This window comes from Alligator sinensis, unplaced genomic scaffold (genome assembly GCF_000455745.1).
Source record: "Alligator sinensis unplaced genomic scaffold, ASM45574v1 scaffold1542_1, whole genome shotgun sequence".
Lineage (NCBI taxonomy): Eukaryota > Metazoa > Chordata > Crocodylia > Alligatoridae > Alligator > Alligator sinensis.
The window spans coordinates 702,782-708,619 of NW_005842452.1; the positions used below are offsets into that span (position 1 = coordinate 702,782).

Genomic DNA, 5,838 nt, shown 5'->3' on the forward strand with positions numbered 1-5,838 from the left:
CTTGAGTAAGCAGGAAGACACCCACCTAGTGCCTACCAGCAAGACTTTGTCTCACAAGATCAAAGGTGCCATTGTTAACCCTAGAGTCTTTCCACGCGGCAGATCCAGTCGGGCACGTCTCCAAATATGCCTTGGCAAGAGCTTGGATTTAACCTGGAGCACAGCGAAAGCTCAAGTCCACCTTGATTCGTTTGTCGACAACAAAACACAGTCTGTCTTCCAAAGACGGCGGAGGGCTGACTAACCGTCCTCAGCGGGTTTGTCAGGTTACAGACGTGTCAGGGCAAAATTACTGGAGGCCAGCATCTGCTTCTGAGACACGTCTCCAACCCATCTCCTTTGAGGAGGTTTCTGTTGTTGCTACCCTGGAGGTCCCTACATAGATTCATAGATGTTGGGGTCGGAAGGGATCTCAGTAGGTCATCAAGTCCGACCCCCTGCCCTGGGCAGGAAAGAGCGCTGGGGTCAGACGACCCCGGCTAGGTGCTCGTCCAGTCTCTTCTTGAAGATCCGCAAAGTAGGGGAGAGCACCACGTCCCATGGGAGCCCATTCCAGATTCACATATTGGTTAGTGCTCAGATTGTTCCTCATGGTAGGGATCTTAGCTCTTGGGTCAGTGGTTCAGGATCTAATTTTCAGCCAGACTTACTCATGCTATCATTTTATTTGATGGAATAGTTACAGACTTTCTTTGCATTTTAAAACATATAGTTAATTAAAAAACAAACTTCTTGTATTCCTGTTGAACCAGAGTCCTTTCACCCTGCGGTGCCTCTTGATATCATCACTAGTTTCGAGTCTGAGATTTTCATGGACAGACACCTGAAGCTCGAGTCCCAAATGCAAAGCGCTCTCTTTCCTCTGGAGCAGAACTTCTGGCTGCCTTTTCTAATGCAGCGAGCTGTGGCTCATGAAAGCTTGTGCATTCAGTTAGTCTATAAGGTGCACCTCTACCTTACCTTCTGCCTGCCATGTCTGAAGAGATACTACTAGATTATGTCATTACATCTGTCTGCCTTCAAAAGGAGTTACCCATGAGCTTCGTCTTCCATGCACTGGGTTCGAACACCAGTTTTTACACTTGAACAGGTTAGTTCTTGCCTTTCCCAATTCACAGCTAGACTGTCTTATTCAGCTGGCCACTAAATAAAAGGTAGGCGGGTGTTTGCAGCTGGTGCTGAAAAATCTGTGGGTAAATGATCACAGCGACTCTTTTTAGCCAGCTGCTACATGCAGCACACGAGATGACGTTAGGCGAGAATCACAGCGAGAGCCTTGTGGTCACGAGGCTATTGTGGGACAGATGAGAGGTAGAGGCCTGCCTAAACCACAGAGTTATGGGGAAGAGAAACAGGAGATGCTTTCATCATGTGTTTTGTATATACAATGAAAGGGGTTGTTACAGGTGCCTTGAAGAGGGCTGGTGGATCTCAAAGGGAGGGAATAATGGAAAAGAGGTAGGCACTTCCAGGAGGCACTCATACAACCCGATCATTCGGGAGTAGCGACATCAAGCCACGTGCCCCACAAAGCCACCAAGCAAGAAGGGCAGTGTCCACAACCAGGCTCCAGGGGCAATACAGCTAATTATGGCCTAGAAACCAAGTCCAACACACTTGTTTGTGCATCACTAGGATGGCATGTAGATGTTGCAATACAGCCTTCCCTAGCTGCCTCAAAATTAAGTGCATGTTTGAGGAGTCACTCTCAAAAGCCATTTGGAGGAATGATCATGTATCTAATGACCGACGAGCCTTATTTTAATTTCATGTTCATGATGCAATACTTGCAGTACTTCCTAAGCCTCAGCTCAGACCAACGCAAACCACAGTGTGAAAAGGCATGTTATGAAATAAATTCGCTGGCCTGTGGCAGACAGAACTAGCTCTTGGGCAAGTGCCACCAGTTTCTGCAGAAGCCATGCAGAAAATAAACAGGTTCCTAGCGCTCGCGTTTGCAATACGAGCCAAATCCGACCAACGACGCCTTTTCTTCCAGACGGGGCATCTAGCACCAGGTCCCCCGCTGCTGTCTAGAGTTTGGCCAACGCTGCAGAGAGGCGGAAAGGGAGAGCTGACAGCCTTGCACCACCATGCAAGCCGCATGGTCTAGAATCTCTTTAAATCCTGGATGACACCAACAAACAGTTTAGATATCCAGCAGAAAGATCCATCTGGTTTCCGCTCTCCGAGGTACCCAAAAGGTGAAGCAAATGAGACAATCTTCCCCCCAGCACAGTGCAGGAACATGCCCTTCAAGTAACGATGATGGATTCACCTTCCCCTCCCACCCTCCAAGAGACTCGCAGGACAACGGCTTTTGACCTCTTCGGAAAGTTGCCTCCATTTATTTCAAGCACGAGCAAACGTGGCCAGGGTAGCTCTTGGCACCAGGATAAATGTAAGCCCCCTCTCCCCACAATCACCTTAAGTGAACTGGAGTGCAGTTGGCTTCGCCGAGCTGAAGCTTTGGAGTATCACTGGCTTTTCCATCAGAAACCTCTGTGGTAGCACATGCTGATTTGAGTCACCTTCGGCTCAACCCCGCTGAAAGTACGGCATGTTTTCTGGCTTCACCCTCTTTTCCTTATGCTCAGATTTTTCAGAGAAACACTTCATGGTTTGTTTTATCCGAGTCCTTTTTCCAGTGTCCTGAACTCCTGGAGGTTGCAGGTTTTGGGTTGATTCATTTAGTTTTAGGACTATATTACAGGGGTTCAAAATAAAACAGAGTAGGGTTTTTAAACAGAGCCCTAATCACCACTTAAACATGGATGGAAACAGTCATCTCCCCAAAGTTAGCACAGCTATTTGCATATCACACAAGGGCTAGATTATTGCACCATCTGCTTTAAGTACCTTGGTATCTAGGTACCAGGCACCGAGGTGCGAGCCACCGATTGCTTCTTGAGTCTGAAAAGCGAATGGCCCAGAGAAAGGGATGCTCTTCTCATTGGCCAAGTTGTGTTTTCATATCATTTTGTGCCTTTGGCAACACACAAGCTCTGCCTTGAGACTGCTTTGAGAGGTCTTCAACCTCTGTCCGATTGCAGGCCAGCCTGGCAGCGGTTTGAGCCATCCCCTATACGGCCCCCAGTTGGGGTGTCCTCACTGCTTCACCCCTGTTAAGAGCACTTGCTTAAGCAAGCTGTGGACAGGGAAGTTTTAAGTTGAATAGTAGGAAAAACTCTCACTAGGAGGGCAGTGAAGCACTGGAACAGGTTACCCAGACAGGTGGTGGCATCTCCATCGTTGAAGACCTGGCTAGACAAAGCCTTGGTTGTAATGACCTAGTTGGGGATGGTCCTGCTTTGAGCAGGGGGATGAACTAGATGCAACCTCCTTAGTAAATTAGGATTGGAAGGGACCTATGATACCATTATGATGGCAAAGCAGGTACTAAAGAGTCACCAGGTCCCAACAATTTAGCACCAAGAGTCTACAAATTACCAGCAAGCCATAAGCATCCACAGCCTGGAGGGGCTCAGTGGTATGGGCCTCCACTACTGACAGAAGCAGCAGCAGATGCTTTAGGGCAGTGGTGGTTTCATTCGACACCCCCTTAAGCAACTGAAGTTGGAAGCAATGAGGACATGGGTCTCACTGTCTCCCATAGGTCTGGGTCTGTGAGGATGAGGAGGAACATATATGATCCAGTCAGAGATAATCCTTTGGATTCCACTTACCCAGGGACAGTAACTTTTGGGGGGGATAGGCAAGAACTTAAGTGACCACTAAGCTAAAGGGCAGGAGAGCAGGTTTCCATGCCACTTGTTAGGCAGCTCTAAAAAAGGAACCGAGACAAAGCATCGATTCCAAGTGCCAATTTCATGCTCAGATTTCCAAGAAAAACAGCTTCTAGTGTATTTGAAGGAGGAATCCAATTCCCTTCAAGTACATTGCATTTTAATAGACAGAGCACTATTCTCTCATCACTTGCCCTTCGAAACCACAACTTAGAACAGCTTGTCCAGAGCGCAGCTCAAATCCGCAGCAATCAGCGGGAGTCGCTGCGAACGGCAGATTGACATTTTAGGATGCAGAGCGGTACAAGTAAAAAAAAAAAAAAAATCGCGCTCTCTCTAAAATACTTCCCCGCTAAAGCAACGAGGACTCTTAATTAAAAGAGATGGAGTGGGTTTTGCTCGCTGATTTAGAAAGCCTGCCTTCCCCAGACTGCGCAAGTGTCCTTCGTAATGACTGAAAAGCCGCCTCGCAGCAGGAAGAAGGCAGGAACTTCAGTCTGGAAGTAAGAACTTTAAATTGGATTCAGTCTGTAACCCGACTGCATCGCAGTGAGGGGAGCTTTAACAAGTGAAGAGTATCTCTATTACTGGCTGGCTGAATTAGCCAAGAGAGCTGAAACGGGCCAGCCACTAGACGGCATCCAAGTTATTCGGAGCCCCCTTATCCCATCCTTCTAAGCCACACACCAGGAAGACCAGCTGGCCCGGCTCACGTTCGCTTTGCTGCGGATGCAGGAAGATGGTCCCCGCGACACTGGATTTGGTAAACTCGAGAATAAAGCTGACTTTGTAACAGAAGCCTTGAGCAAGGGAAACTCCAGTCGTTTTAATTAGGCTGCTGCTCTTTCAGCAGAGTCCTTAAAGGAAGATGAGTCACTGACTGGGGCTTGTGTGGGTGCAGGACGCACCGTGGAACGTGGCGGGGCCTGGGATGGGTTTTTGTTCAAGTTGGGTAGAAACTGGGTTTTGAGCCACCGAGTCCAGATACCTGCAGTTATTACAGCCACAAACTGCGGCCCCACACAAGGCGGGAAGAAAGAAATCACAGCCGAGGAGAAAGCAAGCTCACTTTCATGCTCCGTTTCCCCTCCTCTTTACTCCATCTGCCCGCAAACCACATCCCCCCGCTCCCCAAAGACTCCACTTGACTGACTGCATCCGGATACAGCAGGGCTCGGACCTTGTCCCCCTGCCCTCCGGGAAGACGCCCGTAGTAACCACCTCCCCAGCACAGAGACATAGATAGCAGCAAGAGCCCTCGACCTCCTTTTCTCCTTGCACCCACTACAGCTCTTCATCCTTTCACAAGGTAGGAGCTGGCGAGGAGATGCCACCAGGAAAACTCCCATCGCGGGGGAGAAACCAGAACAAGTTACACGAGCGACAGAGGACGCGAGGGGGAGAGAGAGACTCACAACACCCACAGTCCAGTACCTGCACGACGCAGTCAGAAAAAGGCACCTCTTAAATGGGGAAATCAATTGACGCTGGCTGGCACAGAAGGACCCCTGTGGACCGCCGGCCGGCTGGAGGGAGAAGGGACGCCCAGGGCAGGGTTAAAACAGGTCCCCACAGCCTCATCTGTCACCAAGAGCGGGGAGGGTCAGCCTCTACTCCCAGGACAAATACGCCCCGGGAAGCCAGGACGTCCAGCCCACGGGACATTTGGCAATCGATACAGGCCCCCTTCTGCGGGCCGGGTCAGGGCCAGGCGCCTCCTGCCCTGCTCCGCGTGGTCCCACGGGGCTGCCGCCCGCTTGGCCCGTCGGGACCCCCTGCCCACAGGTGTCCCGAGACAGAGGGGCAGGCGTGGGAGCGAACACTTCCACGTGTCGCCCCCATGCGTGTCCCCCCAGCGCCCACACGTGTCCCTCTCGGCAGGCACACCCACACGTGTGCCCCCACGCAGGTCCTGGCAGGTGTCCCCCGTGGGTGTGCCCCCAACTGTGCCCCGCGCGTGTCCCCCCCAGTGCCACCCACGTGCGTCCCCGGGGCCCCACGCGTGTCCCCTCCCGCAGTCCCCCCAGGACCTCCCACGCGTAGCCTCCGCGGTGCCGTACCTGCGTTGCCCAGCCCCAGCTCGGCGGTCCCG

General features: G+C 51.3%; 1 protein-coding gene across 1 annotated transcript in view; it reads right to left on the bottom strand.

Moving 5' to 3' along the window:
- The window catches only part of VDR (vitamin D receptor), a 75,436-nt gene extending 69,598 nt beyond the window's left edge, over positions 1-5,838 (bottom strand). The window contains exon 1 of the mRNA XM_025212269.1: positions 5,807-5,838. The gene's annotated coding sequence lies outside the window, so the exon portion shown is untranslated. The remainder of the gene's footprint in view (positions 1-5,806) is intronic.